Source organism: Lissotriton vulgaris, chromosome 12 (assembly GCF_964263255.1).
Source record: "Lissotriton vulgaris chromosome 12, aLisVul1.2, whole genome shotgun sequence".
Taxonomy (NCBI): Eukaryota; Metazoa; Chordata; class Amphibia; order Caudata; family Salamandridae; genus Lissotriton; species Lissotriton vulgaris.
This window is the reverse complement of record NC_141700.1, coordinates 12,963,397-12,989,243: the sequence shown is the minus strand read 5'-3', so window position 1 is coordinate 12,989,243 and position 25,847 is coordinate 12,963,397. Positions and strand designations below refer to the sequence as shown.

Sequence of the window (25,847 nt, the reverse complement as noted above, 5' to 3'; positions counted from 1 at the left end):
GCAGGGCTGTGGAAGAATCAGTCACATGTCAGGCCCTGGCAGGGCTGGGGAAAAGTCAGTCACTCGTCAGGGTCAAGTAGGGCTGGGGAAGAGTCATTCACATGTCAGGCTCTGGCAGGGCTGGGGAAGAGTCAGTCACATGTCAGGCCCTGGCAGGGCTGGGGAAGAGTCAGTCATTCGTCAGGGTCAAGTAGGGCTGGGGAAGAGTCATTCACATGTCAGGCTCTGGCAGGGCTGGGGAAGAGTCAGTCACGTTAGGCTCATGTAGAGCTGTGGAGTCAGTCACATGCCAGGCCCTGGCAGGGCTGGGGAAGAGTCAGTCACATGTCACGCTCATGCAAAGCTGATCCCGGGCACTGTGCCTCGAGTCACACCTCTCACTGTCTGCTGCGCTGGGAGTGGCCTTCGTCACTAGGTGTTATTGGCGCGGACTTTGCCTTGCGGAGGCCATTAGAGGCACGGGGCAGTGGAGACGGTACCTGTGCAGGCAGCAGGGAGCCCAGAGAGGTGAGTGCACACATGCAGGTGTCATGGCCGGTGGTGGAAGGCAGGCAGCGTCAGAGAGGTCACTGCGGGGAGTGGGCGCTATCAGAGCCATCATGTCAGCCATGGTCCACTGCAGTCCTGGCAGCGCAGGCTTGACGGTTCCTATTGGAGCAGAAGCAAGTCTGATTAGCATACGCGGGTCTGGGAAAAAAACAATGGACTGGAATGCAACGGCAAGTTAATTCCAGCGGTCGAGATTCATTCAAGCAGGCCCCTTAGGGGAACATCCTTTACAACGCGGATGTTACACCGCAGTTTCCTTACGATGCAACTTTTAGAACGCACGTTGTAACAACTAATTGCGCTGGGGGGCCCTCCAGGATAGTAAATAGTTTAATTTACCATCCAACTCCTTCCCTACTATCCACGGGGACTAGAGTTGGAATAGTAAATTAAACTATTCACTATCCAGCCCCCAACAACGCAAGTCGTGGTAACAACTTGCGTTGTAAAACATGCGTCGTAAAGTTCTGCGATGTAAAACATTGCGTTGTAACGACATACATCCGGCCCCTTATTGCTCCCGGGGTCCTTTTGTTGACAGACTCTGTTTGAAGATAGAAATGTGGGGGCTCCCTTCAGCTAGGACCCCCCCCCCCCCCCGCACCCCCAAACATCTACATTCGGAAGATCTGTAGTTTTCCAGACCGTTGACTGCTTTGGCCTAAACTTATCATTAAGAAGTGTGCCTTGCTTTGGAATTATGGAGACACAAGTCGACCTGTCCTTCCAGAGTGGTTGGGCGTGCAGTGAGAGCCCCTTTCCACATCCTGGAGGCCACATCTGGATGTTGGGCCTCCTGGTGAAGATTAACAGCTGCATGGTGTGGAAGGGGAGCTTTTCAGATCTGCCTTGCCAGCAGAGCTGTCACTCGACCTCAGGTGCTCACCAGAGGAAGACCTTTAAGCATCAGTACCAGGAGGGCGGCCAGGCTCCGCCCACATGCTCATCTTCCTCTTCACAGGTTTTGATTGGGCAGAGGGTGTGTGCCTTCCTTGAAGGAGACCCTTTCTATTGCATTGTTTGCCTGGTGAGAAACTTTCCACTTAATAAAGTAGCCCGGGTTGGCTATGGTGGCAAGCCTGCGGTCAACGTTAATTTGTTTATTATGAATAGGGCTCCCGGTTTTATGGGATTTATTTTTTTAACATTTCCGTCTGTATTCATCCATATTGGCCATCTTATTGGTATTCATACATATTTATTCTGTGTTTCAAGAATAAATATAGCTGTAAAATGGTATATTTCTGCATTTATATAACTCTTCGAGGTGCAAACATGGATGCCTGTCACGTTTTAGGCACCTAAACAGCCACGTATAACAAAAGACTGCGCTGACAGGTACATATTAACATCAAAATACAAATATATGTTACAATATGCCTGTATTTCAGGCAATCTCAGCCTGTATTTTAACCCTCAATGCTCTCTGCCTGCTCCGCAGTTGCCCAGAATTCATGAAAAACAGCATGGAAAGTTTCTCACAAGAAGCACCATTTTCAGTATTTTTCAGCGTTTAAAAATAAATACAAACAGTAAACACATTGTTTTCTGTCTGTATTTATCTGTAAAAACCAGTAAAAATGGAAAACCGGAAGCCTAAATTATGAAACAGTATGACAAAGGCAGTAGGCCAGACGTATTTATTGTGAAAAGCTGATGTCAAAGGCAACAGACCTTTAAGCATGAATTGTTAGTGCAATGGGCTCGAGCTTGTACATCTCTAAGCTTGCGGTATATGGCAAGCGTTCTGCAGCGACTGCTCCCCGCGGGCCCTTGGGGTCCAAGACTAACATTGAGATACTCCCTGTAACCCGCTCCATTGTTTGCCCACACATTATTGTGCACATATTTGTAATATAATGACTATATGCCAGACGGTGGGAAAGGTTATGCTCAATACAGTAGACTTGCGTTGGTTATGGTGGCGAGCCACTGATAAAAGTAAGCATGGGCGGAAAATCCGTTCCGCTCGCGGATTTTGAGGATTTTTGGTAAATTCGCAATCCGCGAACTCTCGCGAATTTACTGAAAATCTGCAAATTCGCACGCAGCGGATTTTTTTGCTTGGTGATACAATATTGCGGCGTGCGGCGTTCACTTACCGTCATTCAGCGTTTGCCGAGTTGTTTTTCTCGATATTTTGCAAGTGCTGCGCCATTTTGGATCTTGCTGCGGGAGCCCGCGGGAGTTTGGCGACGCATCGCGAAAGTTCGCAATTGCGAACATGTAGATGCGGCAGGCAGCAACAATCTCGCACTCGCAAAACTACAAAATTTGCAATTCTGCACAAGAAATCCACCAGCAAGCAGCATAAACCTTCTGAAAATGATGATTTTTATCACAATAACTCCTCAGGTTGACATTTGCCTGCACTTTTTTTTGCAAGGAGTCCATTTTGGGGGGGGGGGTGTGGGAGGAAGGAAGTGCCCCACAGAAAAACAAGTTTTGCAAAACTGAAAGCACTCAGCAGGTGCAAAAGTTCAAACTCATCATTAGTAACCATTCCCTGTAGTGCTTCCTGACTGGGGCCCCTCCAGAGTTCAGTTGCTAGTTGCAACAATTGTATGACCCTGCTCTGACCCTCACAGCAGGCTCATAGAATAGCTACAAGTAGGCCACAAATGTCCTGGGAAAAAAAATTGCACTGCAACAGAAAGCAAATTACAGATAAGGAAGCAGGTGCCAGACAGGAAGTTTAAATTCAGTGACACATTAATCAACCCCAAATGAATTCATGTCAGTTGAAGCAGGGCAGGTGTGCTTGCTTTTCCCCCCCATAATCTACAGTGATGAACCAGAGGGTGGCAGTGATGTACCAGAGGGTGGCATGGGTGAACCAGAGGGTGGCAGTGGTGAAACAGAGGGTGCTGTGAACCTGTGATGATGAACCAGACGTAGAAACAACAAAGTTGCGACCGTTGTGAGCCGACAAGTAAGTTCGCAATTGCGAACTGGTACAAAACCCTCGTGAACCGGCAGAAACCCTTACAAACACAAAAAAAAAATCTGCAAATTCGCGAGAGTATGCAGATTTTTCGGATTGCGAATTCGCAAATACGCAAATTCGCGAACGCCAGATTCTCAAAATTCGCCCATGCTTAGATAAAAGCTATAGGCCTGATTGGTTCATTGGGAAAAGTGACGTCGGCTGATCTGTTTACTGCAGAAAAGCTACGGCACATGGAGACGAACCTGAAATAATACAATTGTACAGTAAAACAAGCATGTATTACACGGTGTATGCCTTGTGCACAATACTATTCCAAAATGAGCACTATCTGGGATTTTTTCAAACGTATTTTTAATTGCAAGCGTCATTTTTTATATTTCTACTCGTATTCTTTTAATTACCTTCCATTTTCTTGCTCAATATGTGTTTGTGTTTTAGTGTGCATCAGTGAATGAAAAAAATTAGTCGGTGGTGGATGAATGAATACACGAGTGCAAGGATGAGTGACAGAGTGCATATATGATGAGCTGAGTGCATGAACTCACAAGTGAGTAAGGACGCACTTTCAGTTATAAGCCAGACATACTGCCATTGCCAATGCTTGTTAGTTATTACTTTGCACCAGGTTATAAAGACAATGGGCCAGATCACAAAGTTATAGGTATGTGCGTGTTTGTCTGAAACATTCAAGTAACGTTTTACAAGTCCCAAATGTCTTTTACAATTCACCAATGCAATCTGTGCACACCTATGAAAATGTCTTCACACAGATGTTTCCAGGAAGTAAACTCCTGCTATTGCGGACAGGAATGTTGTGAAGGTTTGTCAACTTATACAATTATGCGTGTTCAAAAACTCCATCCCATAACATTCTTACACTGAAAATTGTTAGGGATTTACTCCTAACAGGACAGGAGTAAGTTTCTCTCCAGGTTGGGATAGAAGTAGCAACACTCTCCCAAAATTGGTGAGCTTTAGCTGAAGAGGATTTCCAGGAGCACAAATATTTTCCTTGTGAAAAAGAAGAGAGAGAAACTGAAGGATTCAGGCATGAGGCCTTTTGTGAGTAAATATATATATATATATATATATATATATATATATATATATATATATATATATATATATATATATATATATATATATATATATCAGCTACCAATTTTCACAGGGTAATCGTACCCATCAATGAAGACAGCACTCTCGGGGTGAGTTCCGTAAGTTTTTTTGAAACAGACTCGGGCCAAACAGACGCGTTTCGGCTATCGCGTTTTTCTATGTAAACATCGAAAAAGGCGATAGCCCAAACGCTTCTGTTTGGCCGGAGTCTGTTTCAAAAAAACTTACGGAACTCACCCCGAGAGTGCGGTCTTCATTGATGGTAACAATTACCCTGTGAAAATTGGTAGCTGACATACGCATGCGGGAGCACCCTTGCAATCATAGCACCCGCCCGCGAGTGCATCGATTTGGTGACCTTGAAGCTGGAATATATATATGTATATATATATATAGAGAGAGAGAGAGGCTGAAGGATGGAGATAGGAGCCCTTCTGTATACTACCAGATGAAGAGAGTTTGTGTGTGTGTACACACACACTTGCTCTCTTCTCCTCTTGCAAAGTATACTTACGTTTATGTTCACTTGAGGAAAGAATCCCTCGACGCCTTCGCACTGGATCACATGGGAAAGCTGCCCTTGCCACTGGTTTCCAGGTGTAACCAGAAAAGGTGTTTAGGTTTGCAAACCCCATAAATGCACATCTTATGGGGTAGTAAACTTTGGAGTGCAGGTTTACAACGTTGTCTTTGGTTCGGGCTCAAGGTGAGCCGGTGAATTGCAGTCAAGCATGCGTGATGACGTCACACGCAGGGTTGTAGCTTTCCTGAGTGCAGTAGGTTCATTGGGACTGGGACCAGGTGTGTTAGTCAGGGGTGTGTGTAGATTCGCGTGATTTGGTTTCATGCAATTAAGTGAAATTTCATCAAAGCTTTACAAAATTGCATGAAATGCTCACCTGTTATTTAATGCTATATTTGAGCACAAAAATGCATCCTTTCGTCATATTTTGCCCTAAAAAGTGGTGCAAAAAACAAAAGCAGCATGAACAGTAGCTCGTGTTCTGATGCTGGCTTGTGTTTGCAGTGATTTTTTGCAAAGAATGGAGCATAATTACACAGTGTGGTGAAATGGTGTAATTTCGGGAATTTTGCATAACAAGAACGTGGGACCCTTGCCACCCATTACCCATCTGAGGCAGGGGGTCCCGTGTAAAGGGCGATGCCCGAGTGAATGGGATCGGACGAAGGATCGAGCTAAGGCGCAGAAGTTCGCTTCGGGTGTGGAGGTGTTGTACGGAGAAGCAGGTACAGGAGGAGCCCTGCAGTCTGGTATATGTTACAAAGATGAGTTTTCTGTGAGTGACAGAGATCGAGGGAGAAGCTTTGATTTGTTGCAGAGTGAGGACTGCAGAGGTCCGAGTGTGAGAGAGTACTGCGTCTGGGAGTGTTTTTGTTGACATAAATATACCTCTGCGAAGGCTTAATATTTTATTTATTTATTTTGAAAGTTTTATAGAGCGCGAACAAGATTCTCACAGATATTAGAGCGCTTTACAGACATATGGGATATGAAGACAAAAGAACAATAACAATAAACAAGGCATTTTATGCAAAGATGAGCAAATAGATAACCATAGAGTCCAGGCAAGGAAGCAAAGGTGCATAGGTGGTTTGGCCGGTTATTGTCATAAAAGGAAAAATACTGAGTCTCAAGACTTCCTGAGCCTATATTCATGTGAATTTAGCCAAGAGGAGCGATTTTACTTATGCAGACGTAACTTAATTCCTTCGGACCTGGTACAGGTGCTCCTCTCCCAGCTTTCCTATCCTTTTCACTCACCATTCGATAATCGTAACAACGCACTGGCTCAAACCAAGCAGGCAGCGTACCATACATAATATAAGCAGGAGCTTAACACAGGCTCCCGCAGCCCCCGCAGTGCGGGGGGGCCTCAAGCTCCAGGGGGCCCCCTCAGCACAGTACTCTGGCTGGAGAGCTCCTGATTGACCGCTGCATCATCAGGGTAAGTGGATGCCGAGTTAAGAATAGTAAATATTTACTGACCTCGACAATGTGGTGGGACGCGATTCAGCATCTGCAGTTGTTTTGTGGGTGAATGTTGCCAATCTCAATAAATTGACATACAACAGTCGAGAAGTGACTGAGGATGGACCTCTTGAGAACTTTCGCAAGGTAAGAGGAGTTGAGGGTCTTCTACTAAACTACAGAGCAGTTGAGGGTCTTCTGCTAAACCTACAGAACAGTTGAGGGTCTTGAGAGCAGTTGAGGGACTTCTGCTAAACCTAGAGAGAAGTTGAGGGTATTCTGCTAAATCTAGAAAGCAGTTGAGGGTCTTGAGAGCAGTTGACGGACTTCTGCTAAACCTAGAGAGAAGTTGAGGGTACTCTGCTAAATCTAGAGGGAAGTTGAGGGTCTTCTGCTAAATCTAGAGGGAAGTTGTGGGTCTTCTGCTAAACCTAGAGAGCAGATGAGGGTCTTCTGCTAAATCTAGAGAGAAGTTGAGGGTCTTCTGCTAAACCTACAGAACAGTTGAGGGTCTTGAGAGCAGTTGAGGGTCTTCTGCTAAACCTAGAGAGCAGTTGAGGGTCTTGAGAGCAGTTGAGGGACTTCTGCTAAACCGAGAGAGAAGTTGAGGGTATTCTGCTAAATCTAGAGGGAAGTTGAGGGTCTTCTGCTAAACCTACAGAACAGTTGAGGGTCTTGAGAGCAGTTGAGGGTCTTCTGCTAAACCTAGAGAGCAGTTGAGGGTCTTGAGAGCAGTTGAGGGACTTCTGCTAAACCTAGAGAGAAGTTGAGGGTCTTCTGCTAAACCTACAGAACAGTTGAGGGTATTGAGAGCAGTTGAGGGTCTTCTGCTAAACCTAGAGAGCAGTTGAGGGTCTTGAGAGCAGTTGAGGGACCTCTGCTAAACCTAGAGAGAAGTTGAGGGTATTCTGCTAAATCTAGAGGAAAGTTGAGGGTCTTCTGCTAAATCTAGAGGGAAGTTGAGGGTCTTCTGCTAAACCTAGAGAGCAGATGAGGGTCTTCTGCTAAATCTAGAGAGAAGTTGAGGGTCTTCTGCTAAACCTACAGAACAGTTGAGGGTCTTGAGAGCAGTTGAGGGTCTTCTGCTAAACCTAGAGAGCAGTTGAGGGTCTTGAGAGCAGTTGAGGGACTTCTGCTAAACCTAGAGAGAAGTTGAGGGTATTCTGCTAAATCTAGAGGGAAGTTGAGGGTCTTCTGCTAAACCTACAGAACAGTTGAGGGTCTTGAGAGCAGTTGAGGGTCTTCTGCTAAACCTAGAGAGCAGTTGAGGGTCTTGAGAGCAGTTGAGGGACTTCTGCTAAACCTAGAGAGAAGTTGAGGGTCTTCTGCTAAACCTACAGAACAGTTGAGGGTCTTGAGAGCAGTTGAGGGTCTTCTGCTAAACCTAGAGAGCAGTTGAGGGTCTTGAGAGCAGTTGAGGGACCTCTGCTAAACCTAGAGAGAAGTTGAGGGTATTCTGCTAAATCTAGAGGGAAGTTTAGGGTCTTCTGCTAAACCTAGAGAGCAGGTGAATCCTGCTGCTTGAGCACAGGTGATGTGTGGTCAGGAGACTTAGGTCAGAGCAGCAAGGAGGGAATGAGAAACTCTGGGTCAGAGAGTTGTTAAAGGTTCTGAGGTTGGCATGAGGACTTCATTCGTTGAGTTCTCGTCACCGAGGAGGTGAGGATGTTATTCACAACTAAAGGGTTTGAGTGAGGCTTCGATACTTGTGAGGGTGGAGTGAAGAGCTTTGGGTAAGGGTCATGGTACGTGCACTGGTGTTTTGTGCTTCATACATTAGGTGCAATGTGGTTTGTGTCTAGTTTTGTTGATCTTTTCGATGAGGAATTCTATGGTGATCATGGTTTTCGAGAGTGGAATTGGTGGTTCTGGGAGTGACTGGTGCAAGTGCATTTCTTTTGGCCTTTGCCCCAATATGGACTTCGTAGATGGTGGCTGGATAGCAGTTACTTTGGTAAATGGTTGTCTTTGCTTTGTTTCAAGGACCAGCGTGTTTTCATGGATATGTGCAGATCTAGGGATGTTTCTTGGTTGAATCCTGTGTCCCCGCGGGTAGAGGGTTCGATTGATTTCAGTGCCACTATCTCTGCTTGTGTGTATGTTGTGTGTTTTTGTGAACCTTGTGGCTTGGAGTTTTGCTGGACTTGTCAAGCACTGTTTCCTCGTCCTTGGTGGGTGTGGGGGTCTTTACTGAGATGTTACGGTCGCAGTTACGGAGGGCGGTTCTTGGATAGTTTGCAGAGTAGGTTTCATGCTTTCCTCAGCTGAAAAATGTAAGATGTTACTCTTTGATTACCAGGTGGTCCAAAACATGAATTACCCATCTTAATTCCCTAGAGAAACTTGGCTCTCTGATAAAGAACAATAAGGCTGAACTGAATTATTACCAAATATTGACAAAAAGTTAGATCTTCACTCCGAAAGCTTTTTGAGATTTGGTGCAAATTCGTACAGCTGTTTTTAAAAAAGTAGCATTTAAACAGGCCAGCGGGGGGGGAATTGGGTCTATCTGGGCGGTTGAACCCACGGCAGTCCTGCAATACTTAAAAAGCAAATAACAAGGGCTTCTAAAGAACAAGGGTTTTTTTTCTCCTGATGGTCATTTCGGTACTGCGGTACTGAGCAATCTTATTGGCTAGCCAAAAATCTGAAGAAAATGTTGCTGCCTCCATTACACAGCTCATGGACTCAGTGCCCCTGTCCCCAAAAAAGGTGTGAAATGGGACATAAGCAGGCAGAGTAGTGACCCCCTGATCCCCAGACATTTGTGTGGGGCCCGAGAGACCACCCCAAGAGGTTAAAGTATGTTTTTGAGGCTTTAGATACCATGGTACTTCTGCCATGACCCTACTGTGGTACTCCTGCAGTACCCGGTACACAATCCTCAGCCCCATGGTACAGAGGTACCATGCAAGCTTCAGCCCCATGGTACAGAGGTACCATGCAAGCTTCAGCCCCATGGTACAGAGGTACCACGCAAGCTTCAGCCCCATGGTACAGAGGTACCATGCAAGCTTCAGCCCCATGGTACAGAGGTACCATGCAAGCTTCAGCCCCATGGTACAGCGGTACCATGCAAGCTTCAGCCCCATGGTACAGAGGTGCCATGCAAGCTTCAGCCCCATGGTACAGAGGTACCATGCAAGCTTCAGCCCCATGGTACAGAGGTGCCATGCAAGCTTCAGCCCCATGGTACAGAGGTGCCATGCAAGCTTCAGCCCCATGGTACAGAGGTGCCATGCAAGCTTCAGCCCCATGGTACAACGGTACCACGCAAGCTTAAGCCCCATGGTACAGAGGTGCCATGCAAACTTCAGCCCCATGGTACAGAGGTACCATGCAAGCTTCAGCCCCATGGTACAGAGGTGCCATGCAAGCTTCAGCCCCATGGTACAGAGGTGCCATGTAAGCTTCAGCCCCATGGTACAGAGGTGCCATGCAAGCTTCTGGCCCATGGTACAGAGGTGCCATGCAAGCTTCAGCCCCATGGTACAGAGGTGCCATGCAAGCTTCAGCCCCATGGTACAGAGGTACCATGCAAGCTTCAGCCCCATGGTACAGAGGTGCCATGCAAGCTTCAGCCCCATGGTACAGAGGTGCCATGCAAGCTTCAGCCCCATGGTACAACGGTACCATGCAAGCTTCAGCCCCATGGTACAGAGGTGCCATGCAAGCTTCAGCCCCATGGTACAGAGGTGCCATGCAAGCTTCAGCCCCATGGTACAGAGGTACCATGCAAGCTTCAGCCCCATGGTACAGAGGTACCATGCAAGCTTCAGCCCCATGGTACAGAGGTACCATGCAAGCTTCAGCCCCATGGTACAGAGGTGCCATGCAAGCTTCAGCCCCATGGTACAGAGGTACCATGCAAGCTTCAGCCCCATGGTACAGAGGTACCATGCAAGCTTCAGCCCCATGGTACAGAGGTGCCATGCAAGCTTCAGCCCCATGGTACAGAGGTACCATGCAAGCGTCTCCTAGGACGTGTGTTGAGTACCACAAGACCACCAGGATCACTGAAAACATTTAAACAGACGGGAACAAAATACAGGCTAGGGGTCCATGGGAGGTTGGGTGCCCGCGGGGTGAGACGTGGGGCCTGGCTGAGGGCAGACCAAGTGGCCAACCTCTGTTACACATGGCCAAAGGCCGTGGACAGCGGAGGAATTAGCTGTAGGTTGCCCGAGGGGGGTGAGTGCATCTTCAAGTTTGAGTATGATCACACACAAAAAAAGAAATTCACAGAAAAGAACACATGTTAAAGTGATCTTATAATTATGGTATGGTAGTAGGGTCTTATGTTTAAAAAACAGAAAATCACTGGAAAAAAACAAAAGGCTAAGCTGACGTAATAGGAGGAGTTGAAAAGAGATAAAAATGTATTTTTTAAAAAAAAAAACACACTGAAATTCACAAGCCATAGTTTAGGGAGCTAGTAGTACCTCGGACCCATGTCGCTGCTTATGACCTCACATATTACATCACTCATGACATGTTAACTGACATCATTGATGACATCAATACATATAAATGTTTACCCTAAAAAAATACAGTTAAACTGCAGAGGTGATTACAAAATCCATCCAAAAAAGTCACTGAAATTCTGAAGTTATGGTTAGGATTAGATTTCATATTTTGCTCAACAGTCATTCAAAGCATAACGTGCACGTCCCACACAATGCTCTGTGGTGATAGAGGCACATTGTCTAAGTATCAGCCATGGTAAAGGCGTATCTGATGCCCAGGAAGAAGCAGATACATGGTACAGCAGTGACACCCTGTGGTCAGTCGCAGTATGGCAGTGTTGAAAGCGAGGAGATAGAGCATCTAGGCTGGAGCTGTGTCACCTTGTGGTCACTCACATTATGATAAAGCCCTGGTGGTTAAGATCACCGCAGTGACACCTTGTGGTCAATCACAGTATGGCACTGGCTTGAAGTCCTGGCAGGTGCTTATCTCTGCGGCAAAAGTTAAACTGCATAGTATTATCTGAAACCCAGGAGACAGCAGATCTATGGCACACCAGTGACACCCTGTGGTCAGTCACTGTACAGCATTATCTTAAGGTGAGTTAGAAGAGAATCTTGAGGGAAGCAGTGACATTGTGTGGTCAGTCACAGTATGACATTGGTTCAAGACCTGGAGGGAGCAGATCTACTGAGCTGCAAGTACACATCTTGTGGTTAGTCACATTATGACACTGGCTAGTGCCCTGGTGGTGCTGATATCTGGCGCAGTAGAATTGAAGCACTTGGGGCACAGATCTATGGTGCAGCAGTGACACCCTGTGTTAATATATGGAATTACATTATCTGAAAGCCTTAAAGGACAGCTCCTATGGTGGAGCAGTGACACCCTGTGGTCAGTCATAGTATGGCATTATCTGAAGACCTGCAAGCAACAACTCTATGGTGCAGTAGTGACACCATGTGTTCATTTATGGAATGACATTATCTGAAAACTTCAAGGACAGCTCTTTGGTGCAGTACTGACACCCGGTGGTCAGTCACAGTATATAATTATGTGAAGGTCTGCAAAGAACAGCTCGACGGTTCAGCAGTGCCACCATGTGTTCATTTATAGAATGGCATTATCTGAAAGCCTTCAAAGGACAGCTCTATGGTGCAGCAGTGACACCCTGTGGTCAGTCACAGTATGGCACTATCAGAAGGCATGCAAGGAACAGCTCTATGGTGCAGCGGTGACACCCAGTGGCCAGTCATAGTATGGCATTATCCGAAGACCTTCAAGGAACAGCTCTATGGTGCAGCGGTGACACCCAGTGGTCAGTCACAGTATGGTAAAGGTTGAAGCCGAAGAGGTAGCAGATCCATGGCGCAGGAGTGATATAGTCTAGCCAGTTATGGTATGACACTGGCTTCAAAACCTGGAGGGAGCTGATATGTGGAGTGCAGCAGTGACACCCAGTGGACCGTCAGCTTAGTACAGGAGGGAGCAGAGAGACTTGGTGAAAAGTCTGCAGCTCCTAGGCTTGAAACCCCAGAGGGGGGGATCAGTCTACTATTGGGGGTCGCCACCAAGCTGTTTTTTTTGCCAAAGTTCAAAACTCAGGCCCCTGCTGCAGAGCCACGACCCGCTCTACGGGGCGACGCTATGTGCATTTGGAAGGCCACAGGGTCTCAGCAGAGTACGAGATCCGCTAGGACTCCGAGCCTGGTCTGCAACAACGACCAGGACGAGTTCTAGGAACTTGCAGCCTTGTGCGCGCTGAAGCGTCTTATCAGCAGAGCACACACCTCTTGAGTCTGATCACAGCACACGCGCTTCCCTCACCAACACCCTGCCCCCACCAGTAAGTGGCACAGACCATCGACATGCGCTGGTCCCAGGCAGAAGAACACCACTACCAACAACCGGTATGCATCGCAGGACACGAAGCCACTGCAGGACACCGACAGCTACCACAGGCCACCAACTTCTACCAGAGGCCACTGACACCTACCACAGGCCACCAACTTTTACCAGAGGTCACTGACGGCCTCTGCAGGCAACTAACAGCTTCAACGGGACACTTACAGCTGTCACACGCCACCAATAGGTACCACTGGCCACCAACTTCTACCAGAGGCCACTGACGTCCACCCCAGGCCACTAATGGCTTCCACAGGCCAATGAAAGCTACTGCAGACTACCAACTCCTAATGATGGCAACAGACTTCCACATCAGGCTACTAACTTCTACTGCAGACTACTGACAGCTATCACAGGTCACCAACCCTCATACAGGCTGCCGGCAGCTACGACAACCACCTACAGGTACTAGAACATCAGCTTCCCGACTGGCTACTGATGGTCACTAAAGAAAACTGCCATCTACAAGAGGCCCCCAACAACGAATGCAGGCCGCCAACAGCCACCACAGGCTACCAACACCTCTAACTGCTACTACAAGCCTCTGAAACCCTCCGACAACCTGACAGGCCACTGAAGGCTGCTGCAGAAACTATCATCCACACTGGCCACCAAGTATCACAGGACATAGACAAATACCACGAGCCACCAAACCACCATATGCCACTGACTCCTACTACAGGCCTCCAACAGCTACCACAGAATATCGGCTGCTACCACTGGGCACCAGCAGCTATCACAGGACACTGACAGATGCGACGAGCCACCAACAGTTACCTCCGGCCATTAAGAGATACATCAGGCCATCTACGCCGACCGTTGGCCACTAACAGCTATCACATGACAGCCAGAGCTGACATGCTACTGTCCGCTTCTGATTGGTACCACAAGTACTACTGGACAAAACCGTTAGCATAGGTGTCACAACCGCTCCCAAAGGACACAGAGAGATACCACAGGCCACTGCCAGCCACCCCTGGCTACCGTCTGCCACTATAGATCACGTCAGCTATCACAGGTCACAAACAGTGGCCCCAGGACATCAACCGCGTCCACAGGCCATCAACAGATACCGCATTTACCACAAGTCTCTGACAGCCACCACATAATCCTGCAGACAACCAACAGCTACCACTGGACGTCAGCAGATTCTCAAGCCGCAGACCCCAAGCATAGCCCACAAGGACCACCACTGCCCACTGACAGCTGCCAACAGGAACTGACTGCTACCACAGTTCACTGAAATCTACTGGACCTGGCAAACAATGCCTACCACAGGGCACGAGCTCCCACCATAAGCCACAGGCATGTGTGGGCTACCAGCTAGAGCTGCAGACAGCTGGAGACGACCAGGGGACACCAGTGACTCCCACGGGCTCTTGTGGCTACCAGCAAGAGCTGCGGACAGTGGTATCCGGCCAGGGGCCACCAGTGACTCCCACAGACCACGGGCTCTTGTGGCTACAAGCTAGAGCTGCAGACAGCTGGAGACGCCCAGGGGACACCAGTGACTCCCACGGGCTCTCGTGGCTACCAGCAAGAGCTGCGGACAGTGGTATCCGGCCAGGGGCCACCAGTGACTCCCACAGACCACGGGCTCTCGTGGACTACCAGCGAGAGCTGCAGATAGCTGGAGGCGACCAGGGGACACCAGTGACTCCCACGGGTTCTCGTGGCTACCAGCAAGAGCTGCAGACAACGGTATCTGACCAGGGGCCACCAGTGACTCCCACAGACCACGGGCTCTCGTGGCTACCAGCAAGAGCTGCGGACAGTGGTATCCGGCCAGAGGCCACCAGTGACTCCCACAGACCACGGGCTCTCGTGGCTACCAGCAAGAGCTGCGGACAGTGGTATCCGGCCAGGGGCCACCAGTGACTCCCCACAGACCACGGGCTCTCGTGGACTACCAGCGAGAGCTGCAGATAGCTGGAGGCGACCAGGGGACACCAGTGACTCCCACGGGCTCTCGTGGCTACCAGCTAGAGCTGCGGACAGCGGTATCTGACCAGGGGCCACCAGTGACTTCCACAGGCTCTCGTGGGCTACCAGCTAGAGCTGCAGACAGCGGTATCTGACCAGGGGCCACCAGTAACTCCCACAGACCACGGGCTCTCATGGCTACCAGCAAGAGCTGCGGACAGTGGTATCCGGCCAGGGGCCACCAGTGACTCCCCACAGACCACGGGCTCTCGTGGACTACCAGCGAGAGCTGCAGATAGCTGGAGGTGACCAGGGGACACCAGTGACTCCCACGGGTTCTCGTGGCTACCAGCAAGAGCTGCGGACAGCTCTATCCAACCACTGGCCACCAGTGACTTCCACAGGCTATCGTGGCTACCAGCAAGAGCTGCAGACAGCGGTATCTGACCAGGGGCCACCAGTGACTCCCACAGACCACGGGCTCTCGTGGCTACCAGCAAGAGCTGCAGACAGTGGTATCTGACCAGGGGCCACCAGTGACTCCCACAGACCACGGGCTCTCGTGGCTACCAGCAAGAGCTGCGGACAGTGGTATCCGGCCAGGGGCCACCAGTGACTCCCCACAGACCACGGGCTCTCGTGGCTACCAGCAAGAGCTGCGGACAGTGGTATCCGGCCAGGGGCCACCAGTGACTCCCCACAGACCACAGGCTCTCGTGGACTACCAGCGAGAGCTGCAGATAGCTGGAGACGACCAGGGGACACCAGTGACTCCCACGGGCTCTCGTGGCTACCAGCAAGAGCTGCAGACAGCGGTATCTGACCAGGGGGCACCAGTGACTTCCACAGGCCACAGACACTTGCCTCAGCCTGCAGCTGCCCCTGGGGTGGCCGGGCGTCCCTCCAGCACCCTCTGTGGACCCTCAGCACTCGACAAAGGCCACTGACGACTCGACCACAGACCCCGGGCCCGGCAGAGCCAGCGCGGAGGGGCAGGTGGAGGCCCGGGGCAGGGGCCACAGCTGTCCCGGGCTCCATGGAGGTCCTTGGCGGCAGGGCCACAGCGCCCCCTGTATGTGAGTACAACCCTCTCTACCCCCACAGCTCACACCGCTTCCAAGTTACAATGCGTGTCCCTGATGTTAACATGCTGTCCCAGCGGAATCTACAATTGAAATGAATGGGGTTGAGGAAGCTTTTGTGAGGGGTGAGGGGCATGAAGACGGCCACTGTATCACTAACAACAGCCTGACCCTCCGAGTGACGGTCACTTGAGAAACACTTACACCTTCCTGGCCAGCCAGCCGTACAGTGCCCTGCCCCTCCCTCACTCTTTCCCTCACTCTCTCCCTCACACCTCAGATGCCCCCTCCCCGCTGCCAGGACTCTGCCCCTCCCTCACACTCACCCTCACTCTCTCCCTCACGGGGAACATCCTTTACCACAAAACTTTTACAACGCGGTACCATTACCACGCAGGTTTTACAACGAAAGTCGTTACAACGACTTTCGCTGGAGGGCGCTCTAGGATAGGGAATAGCTTTAATTTACTATCCAACACCTTCCCTACTATCCACGGGGACTGGAGTTGGAATAGTAAATTAAACTATTCACTATCCAGCGCCCCCCAACGCAAGTCGTTGTAAAACCTGCGTCGTAACGGTACGCGTTGTAAAAGCACGTGTTGTACCATCATACATCCCTCCCTCACACCTCAGATGCCCCCTCCCAGCTGCCAGGACTCTGCCCCTCCCTCACACTCACCCTCACTCTCTCCCTCACACCTCACCCTCCTCGCTGCCAGGACTCAGTCCCTCCCTCACTCTCTCCCTCACTCTCTCCCTCACACCTCAGATGCCCCCTCCCAGCTGCCAGGACTCTGCCCCTCCCTCACACTCACCCTCACTCTCCCCCTCAGAACTCACCCTCCTCGCTGCCAGGACTCTGCCCCTCCCTCACGCTCTCCCTCACTCTCTCCCTCACACCTCAGATGCCCCCTCCCAGCTGCCAGGACTCTGCCCCTCCCTCACGCTCTCCCTCACTCTCTCCCTCACACCTCAGATGCCCCCTCCCAGCTGCCAGGACTCTGCCCCTCCCTCACGCTCTCCCTCACTCTCTCCCTCACACCTCAGATGCCCCCTCCCAGCTGCCAGGACTCTGCCCCTCCCTCACGCTCTCCCTCACTCTCTCCCTCACACCTCAGATGCCCCCTCCCAGCTGCCAGGACTCTGCCCCTCCCTCACGCTCTCCCTCACTCTCTCCCTCACACCTCAGATGCACCCCTCCCCTCTGCCTGGACTCTGCCCCTCCCTCACGCTCTCCCTCACTCTCTCCCTCACACCTCAGATGCCCCCTCCCAGCTGCCAGGACTCTGCCCCTCCCTCACGCTCTCCCTCACTCTCTCCCTCACACCTCAGATGCCCCCTCCCAGCTGCCAGGACTCTGCCCCTCCCTCACGCTCTCCCTCACTCTCTCCCTCACACCTCAGATGCCCCCTCCCCGCTGCCAGGACTCTGCCCCTCCCTCTCCCTCACCCTCACGCTCACCCTCACTCTCTCCCTCACACCTCAGATGCCCCCCTCCCCGCTGCCAGGACTCTGCCCCTCCCTCACGCTCTCCCTCACTCTCTCCCTCACACCTCAGATGCACCCTCCCAGCTGCCAGGACTCTGCCCCTCCCTCACGCTCTCCCTCACTCTCTCCCTCACACCTCAGATGCCCCCTCCCAGCTGCCAGGACTCTGCCCCTCCCTCACGCTCTCCCTCACTCTCTCCCTCACACCTCAGATGCCCCCTCCCCGCTGCCAGGACTCTGCCCCTCCCTCTCCCTCACCCTCACGCTCACCCTCACTCTCTCCCTCACACCTCAGATGCCCCCTCCCAGCTGCCAGGACTCTGCCCCTCCCTCACGCTCTCCCTCACTCTCTCCCTCACACCTCAGATGCCCCCTCCCCGCTGCCAGGACTCTGCCCCTCCCTCTCCCTCACCCTCACGCTCACCCTCACTCTCTCCCTCACACCTCAGATGCCCCCTCCCAGCTGCCAGGACTCTGCCCCTCCCTCACGCTCTCCCTCACTCTCTCCCTCACACCTCAGATGCCCCCTCCCCGCTGCCAGGACTCTGCCCCTCCCTCTCCCTCACCCTCACGCTCACCCTCACTCTCTCCCTCACACCTCAGATGCCCCCTCCCCGCTGCCAGGACTCTGCCCCTCCCTCTCCCTCACCCTCACGCTCTCCCTCACTCTCTCCCTCACACCTCAGATGCCCCCTCCCAGCTGCCAGGACTCTGCCCCTCCCTCACGCTCTCCCTCACTCTCTCCCTCACACCTCAGATGCCCCCTCCCAGCTGCCAGGACTCTGCCCCTCCCTCACGCTCTCCCTCACTCTCTCCCTCACACCTCAGATGCACCCCTCCCCTCTGCCTGGACTCTGCCCCTCCCTCACGCTCTCCCTCACTCTCTCCCTCACACCTCAGATGCCCCCTCCCAGCTGCCAGGACTCTGCCCCTCCCTCACGCTCTCCCTCACTCTCTCCCTCACACCTCAGATGCCCCCTCCCAGCTGCCAGGACTCTGCCCCTCCCTCACGCTCTCCCTCACTCTCTCCCTCACACCTCAGATGCCCCCTCCCCGCTGCCAGGACTCTGCCCCTCCCTCTCCCTCACCCTCACGCTCACCCTCACTCTCTCCCTCACACCTCAGATGCCCCCCTCCCCGCTGCCAGGACTCTGCCCCTCCCTCACGCTCTCCCTCACTCTCTCCCTCACACCTCAGATGCACCCTCCCAGCTGCCAGGACTCTGCCCCTCCCTCACGCTCTCCCTCACTCTCTCCCTCACACCTCAGATGCCCCCTCCCAGCTGCCAGGACTCTGCCCCTCCCTCACGCTCTCCCTCACTCTCTCCCTCACACCTCAGATGCCCCCTCCCCGCTGCCAGGACTCTGCCCCTCCCTCTCCCTCACCCTCACGCTCACCCTCACTCTCTCCCTCACACCTCAGATGCCCCCTCCCAGCTGCCAGGACTCTGCCCCTCCCTCACGCTCTCCCTCACTCTCTCCCTCACACCTCAGATGCCCCCTCCCCGCTGCCAGGACTCTGCCCCTCCCTCTCCCTCACCCTCACGCTCACCCTCACTCTCTCCCTCACACCTCAGATGCCCCCTCCCCGCTGCCAGGACTCTGCCCCTCCCTCTCCCTCACCCTCACGCTCACCCTCACTCTCTCCCTCACACCTCAGATGCCCCCTCCCAGCTGCCAGGACTCTGCCCCTCCCTCACGCTCTCCCTCACTCTCTCCCTCACACCTCAGATGCACCCTCCCAGCTGCCAGGACTCTGCCCCTCCCTCTCCCTCACCCTCACGCTCACCCTCACTCTCTCCCTCACACCTCAGATGCCCCCCTCCCCGCTGCCAGGACTCTGCCCCTCCCTCACGCTCTCCCTCACGCTCTCCCTCACTCTCTCCCTCACACCTCAGATGCCCCCCTCCCCGCTGCCAGGACTCTGCCCCCCCCTCTCCCTCACCCTCACTCTCTCCCTCACTCTCTCCCTCACACCTCAGATGCCCCCCTCCCCGCTGCCAGGACTCTGCCCCTCCCTCTCCCTCACCCTCACGCTCACCCTCACTCTCTCCCTCACACCTCAGATGCCCCCCTCCCCTCTGCCAGGACTCTGCCCCTCCCTCACGCTCTCCCTCACTCTCTCCCTCACACCTCAGATGCCCCCTCCCCGCTGCCAGGACTCTGCCCCCTCCCTCTCCCTCACCCTCACTCTCTCCCTCACTCTCTCCCTCACACCTCAGATGCCCCCCTCCCCTCTGCCTGGACTCTGCCCCTCCCTCGCGGGGGGGGGCTGCCCTCTGCACAGCAGTAACCCTCCGGTATGTGATATGTTCATATTCGGTCAGGGCCCATAAAACAATAAATATTTGAGCAGGGCGCGGGCGCGGCCCAGCCTGGGAAGGTGCTGGCACCGGGGCAGAGTCCAGACATCTGGAGCAGGAGCAGCTGGCTCGGGGCTGGAGGGCTCGAGGACCCAGGTAAGGCGGGACCCCGGGGCACAACGCATAAATGAATGGTGTTACTGTTTATATAGCGCTTACCAAACCCCCAGCGAGGCTCAAAGCGCTTAGAAGGGGCCGGAGAAGCGAGATAAGGCGAGATACCCCGGGGCACAGCGCGTGAATGAATGGTATTACTATTTATATAGCGCTTTCCATACCACTAGCGAGGCTTAAAGCGCTCTCCTGAGCGGTCTGGTAGATAATGTATATAGCGCTTCATACCAATCGCGATGTCGGGAAGCGCTTCGATCAGCATCAGGTTGGGCTGCGATATAGGGGGGTTGGGGGGGGAGATCCAGGGGCACCTGAGCCTCAGTGGGCCCCAGGGGTGGGTGCTGAAAGTATTGGATGCCAGGGGGCCAGAAAGAGCTGAGGGTCCTGGATGGCAAAGAGGGCAGAATCATGCTCCCCGCTGCCCCTTTACAGAAACCCCCCTCCCCTGGGATGGAAGCGCAATGCCTCATAGGATACAGCAGAATGTACACATTCCAAGCGAGGGGCAAAGACCCAGCCTTAAGGGGCCTTCATTGCTCGCTCGCCGCTAGGAGCCCACTTCGTGGCGCTATCATTGGCCGAGGGCGCCGGGCCCATCTATGAAGACATCTGTCTGGCAGTCAGAAGTGAAAGGTCACACGCTTCGACCTCGAGGAGTTCCCGAGTCCGCCTGGGCAGCGGGGGCATGGTGGGGGCGCCAGGGGCGAGGGTGGCACCGAGGAGGCTTGTGGGGCACGGGCCTCTCGCAGCCAGCCTCATCTGCCCCATGGCGACCCAGGGCAGCGCTGCGGAGGGATGCCACACACGCTAGGCGCTAGAGGCACAGCGCCTCTTCTGAAAGGGCACGGCGCTTTTAGCAGTGCGTCGAAGTATGGGGGTGTTTATCAGACAGGGTGGGGCATTTACCACTGGAAGTGAACACCTCCCATGCAATAGGCACCCGAGGCTCACCGTGCAGAATTGGTTTTTGTCGCACCGGATTTCGCGCTTGGCCTGGTTTTTCCGGCCTCTCCTCCGATACATTCCGCAGGTGTGGCCTGCTTCGATTTATCAGGAAAAGCTGCGAGGGTGTGGTTGTTACCAGACAACGCCTTGTGAGGACGTCACACAGGGGTCGCAAGGGGGCTCTGAACCCGCAGTGAGGGCCTGGGGGTGACATATCCCTTTGGACTGGGGGCCTCTCTGGCAACGCATAGATGGCACCAGCCAAGGCCAAATAGCGCCCCTTCTGGCAAAGGATGCCCCAGGGGGACCAAAGGTAAAACAAGCATTGGAAATGCAATAGGTCTCGCATTAGGAAAGTTTGAGCTATTGGTATTGTAAATGACACGTTTTTTATTTATGTGTTGGTTTTGAAAGTAGCAAAATTAATAGCTTTGTCAGTTACAATGTCAATAGTTTTAACTTTTGCAAATGTGACACCTATAGCATTTGTAATGCAATGTGTGTTGTATTTACGTGACTTAGATGTATTGATATTACAAATACCAATGGCTTTTAATTTTGTAAATAATACTTAAATAAAAGTAATTGTAATTTATAATGGCAATAGCTTAAACGTTTGTAAATAACTTTTGTGAAGATTATGTTCAGTGTATTTTATTGTGACGAAAATCCAAGAACATTGCATTTGCACCTACACACACACACAGCCACACACACACACACACACACACACACATATAGATGTGGTGGTGGTGGATCTGGGGAATATATGGTGGTGGTGGATGTGGTGGTGGATGTGGTGGTGGTGGAGGTGGTGGATGAGGTGGTGATGTGGTGGTGGTGGATGTGGTGATGTGGTGGTGGTTGTGGATGTGGTGAAAGTGGTGGTGGATGTGGTGGTGGTGGTTGTGGATGTGGTGAAAGTGGTGGTGGATGTGGTGGTGGAAGTGATGGTGGTGGGTATGGTGGATGTGGTGGTGGATGCGGTGGTGGATGAGGTGGTGGATGAGGTGGTGGATGTGGTGGTGGATGTGGTGGTGGTGGTGGATGTGGTGGTGGTGGTGGAGGTGATGGTGGATGTGGTGGTGGTGGTGGATGTGATGGTGGATGTGGTGGTGAGGGTGGATGTGGTGGTAGATGCGGTGGTGGTGGATGCGGTGGATGTGGTGGTGGATGCGGTGGTGGTGGTGGATGCGGTGGTGGTGGTGGATGGGGTGGTGGTTGGGGTGGATGTGGTGGTGGATGTAGTGGTGGTGGTGGTGGTGGTGGTGGATGCGGTGGTGGTGGTAGATGCGGTGGTGGTGGATGTGGTGGTGGTGGATGTCATGGTGGATGTGGAGGTGATGGTGGATGTGGTGGTGGTGGTGGAGGTGATTGTGGATGTGGTGGTGGTGGTGGATGTGATGGTGGATGTGGTGATGATGGTGGATGTGGCGGTGGATGCGGTGGTGGTGGATGCGGTGGATGTGGTGGTGGATGCGGTGGTGGGGGTGGATGCGGTGGTGGTGGTGGATGGGGTGGTGGTTGTGGTGGATGTGGTGGTGGATGTAGTGGTGGTGGTGGTGGTGGTGGATGCGGTGGTGGGGGTGGATACGGTGGTGGTGGAAGTGGTGGTGGATGTGGTGGTGGTGGTGGATGTGGTGAATGTGGTGGTGGATGTGGCGGTGGATGTCATGGTGGATGTGGAGGTGATGGTGGATGTGGTGGTGGATGTGGTGGTGGTGGTGGATGGGGTGGTGGTTGTGGTGGTGGTGGTGGAAGTGGTGGTGGATGTGGTGGTGGTGGTGGTGGATGTGGCGGTGGTGGATGTGATGGTGGTGGATGTGGTGAATGTGGTGGTGGATGTGGCGGTGGATGTCATGGTGGATGTGGAGGTGATGGTGGATGTGGTGGTGGATGTGGTGGTGGTGGTGGATGGGGTGGTGGTTGTGGTGGATGTGGTGGTGGATGTAGTGGTGGTGGGAGTGGTGGTGGTGGTGGATGCGGTGGTGGTGATGGATGCGGTGGTGTTGGATGTGGTGGTGGTGGATGTGGCGGTGGATGTCATGGTGGTGGTGGATGTGGTGGTGGTGGATATGGTGGATGTGGTGGATGTGGTGGTGGATGTGGCGCTGGATGTCATGGTGGATGTGAAGGTGATGGTGGATGTGGCGGTGGATGTGGATGTGGTGGTGGTGGATATGGTGGATGTGGTGGATGTGGTGGTGGATGTGGCGGTGGATGCCATGGTGGATGTGAAGGTGATGGTGGATGTGGTGGTGGATGTGGTGGTGGATGTGGTGGTGGATGTGGTGGTGGTGGATGTGGTGGTGATGGTGGATGTGGTGGTCGATGCGGTGGATGTGGTGGATGTGGTGATAGTGGATGCGGTGATGGTGGTAGTGGTGGATGGGGTGGTGGTTGTAGTGGATGTGGTGGTGGATGTAGTGGTGGTGGTGGTGGATGCGGTGGTGGTGGATGTGGTGGATGCGGTGGTGGTGGATGTGGTGGTGGTGGATGTGGTGGTGGATGTGGCGGTGGATGTCATGGTGGATGTGGAGGTGATGGTGGATGTGGTGGTGGTGGTGGATGTGATGGTGGATGTGATGGTGATGGTGGAAGTGGTGGTGGATCCGTTTTATCGTGAAACAGGGGAACTCGAGCATTACTGACTAAAAAAATGCGAAAAAACAAAAGTACCCTATTTTTAGGTGCATACCTCGAGCCTGAGCTGTTGATCTGAAGCAAACATCTCCTTTTATTTTCTTATATTTATTATGTAGCGCTGCACAAAGCGCTCGTGTTGTCGTTGCGCCGTACAGCGTTTTACAGACGTACACTCAGATGGATGCATGCCTGCAACGCTATCATTCACCCGGATAACTGCGCAGCCCAGTGCATCTTTCAAACATTGTTTACTTTTCAACATCAAACATTTTCTTGGCTGGACGGTATCCAGAGTCAAACTGGCGGACTCCTGGACAACCCAGACACATTCGTTCAAACATACATTAATATTTATTATTTTCAAGAAGCCATAGCATCGAATAAAAGCTTGAGATTCGCACTGTGCTTAAATGACTGTAGCATCCGCCAGACTGTGTTTTTCGCAGCTAACTGTAAGTAGTAGGGGCCTTCTTGATGAAGATTACGTTTGACAGCCCAAGTGGAAAATCCGCCTGCTTCAGTGTCAGGCTGGTGACAGTGTGTAAACACGGGCATGCAAAGCCACTGTGCCACTCGGGTAGAATAACTCTCACAAAATCAGTGGTGGCAGCTGAACATGTGCACACACACGCACAATTATTTACAAACGACTGAGAAAGATAGTGTGAACAGTTTGGAGAAAATACGGTCTAAGATTAGGGAAAAAGAAACAGGGCTAAAGGGCACAGGATAAAAGGAAGTCCGTAAAACGCAGGCAGGGGAGGGGGCCGAGTGACGGAGCGAAGGCAGAGAAGGGGGGGAGGAGAAATGCGACGCGGCGGGCAGGGAGGGGGCGGAGCGGGGAGAGGGTGTGAAAGCAGCAGGGGCCTTTGAAGTGAAGCTAAGCTTCACTTCAAAGGTGTGGGAGGAGTGCGGCTGAGGGAACAGACGGCGATTTGGTGATGTGCACGCGCATTTGGTGCTGTGCCCATGGCTTTTAGGTCAATGCGCAAGCGCATTGACCTAAAAGCCATGGGCACAGCACCAAATCGCCCAGTTAGGTAAAGTCTGTTTAAGACGCTATAGTCTCGCCTCTTCAATGCGCTTGCGCATTGAGAGGCGAGACCTAAAGAACAATTGGTGAACAGTGTCGTACATTCACCCCAGTACAGAGATCTGGGCCTAAATCCATCATTTTCTTGCTCACCATGCCATCTCAGTTTGGACCCAGACATATGCAAATCAGTCTTGACCCTGCGCCCAATGGGAACAGTCCAGCACGACTGCCAGGCCAGGTCCTCCCTGGACTGGAAACAAGCACCCTGGGGCAGGTTTGGGACACACATTTCAATGCCACCTGCCAACAGCCCCCCCCCCCCTCAACGGGCACACACTTCAATGTTACCACACAATGGGTGCCCCCAGGTGGGTTGCAGGGCGCACACTTCAATGGCGCCTGGCTACGGGCGCCCCCGGTGGGTCAGAGGGTGCAAACCTCTTTCAAAGCAGTGCAGGACATGAGGCCTTTTTGCCGGATACCGTATCCAGCAGCTGTTATTGAGCCGGACCCGGCTGGGTCGAGTGAACTGTGCAGAATTCGTCCCAACGTACAGCTGGACACTGAGCAGCACATGCAGGGGGTGAAGGGGGCCGTCTTAGCACAAAGGCCTGATTTCAAAAGCCATCAGCCCTACTGCTGTTCAAGTATGATACCAGCTGGGAGCTATCTGGAGCCTCCAACCTTGACGCCAGTGCAGTGGAAGGAAACAAAGACACACACCTAGGAGGAACTATGGTTTGGAGGCAGGATTTGACCTTGTGTGACCCCTGTGTGTGAGAGATCCATGCACTGTAAGACCCTCAGATGTGACTGCTGTGAGAGTAAACACTAGGAATGATTCTAATAGCACCTACAATGTATTTGTTTACTAGCGCTACTCTCTCCAATGCAGGGTGTCGAAGCACTTTACACCTCACACACACACACTCTCAATGTAATACGAGATCATGAATCCTACAGGTGTGTGAATCAATGTATAGGAAATGCACGATAAGGCAATGAGGGTTACATGTCATCCATATTGGGAGGCGTTATATGTTAAGGGTGCGTGCTACGGAGAAACACAACGTCAGGCTTTAAAACACAACACAACAGCTGGTGGTGACTGCACCAACAAACCTTTATTACCACCCACAGGAAGCCTTTCAGCAATCTTGGAGTAACAGATACAAACATCCGGTTCTAAGCCCATGCCTGGCAGCTTTTGATGCCCCTTCATAACTCGCTTTGCTATATCAGAAAGATGGTCACTTATAAACTGCAAG

At 52.4% G+C, this 25,847-nt stretch overlaps 1 protein-coding gene across 3 annotated transcripts in view; it reads left to right on the top strand.

Moving 5' to 3' along the window:
- Positions 1–441: 441 nt before the first annotated feature.
- The window catches only part of MISP (mitotic spindle positioning), a 152,160-nt gene continuing 126,754 nt past the window's right edge, over positions 442–25,847 (top strand). The window contains exon 1 of one of the 3 annotated variants that reach the window (XM_086946732.1): positions 442–507. The gene's annotated coding sequence lies outside the window, so the exon portion shown is untranslated. Of the gene's footprint in view, positions 508–15,516; positions 15,980–19,840; positions 19,935–25,847 lie in introns of those variants that run through there. The other 2 variants (XM_086946733.1, XM_086946731.1) reach the window with 2 other exon arrangements.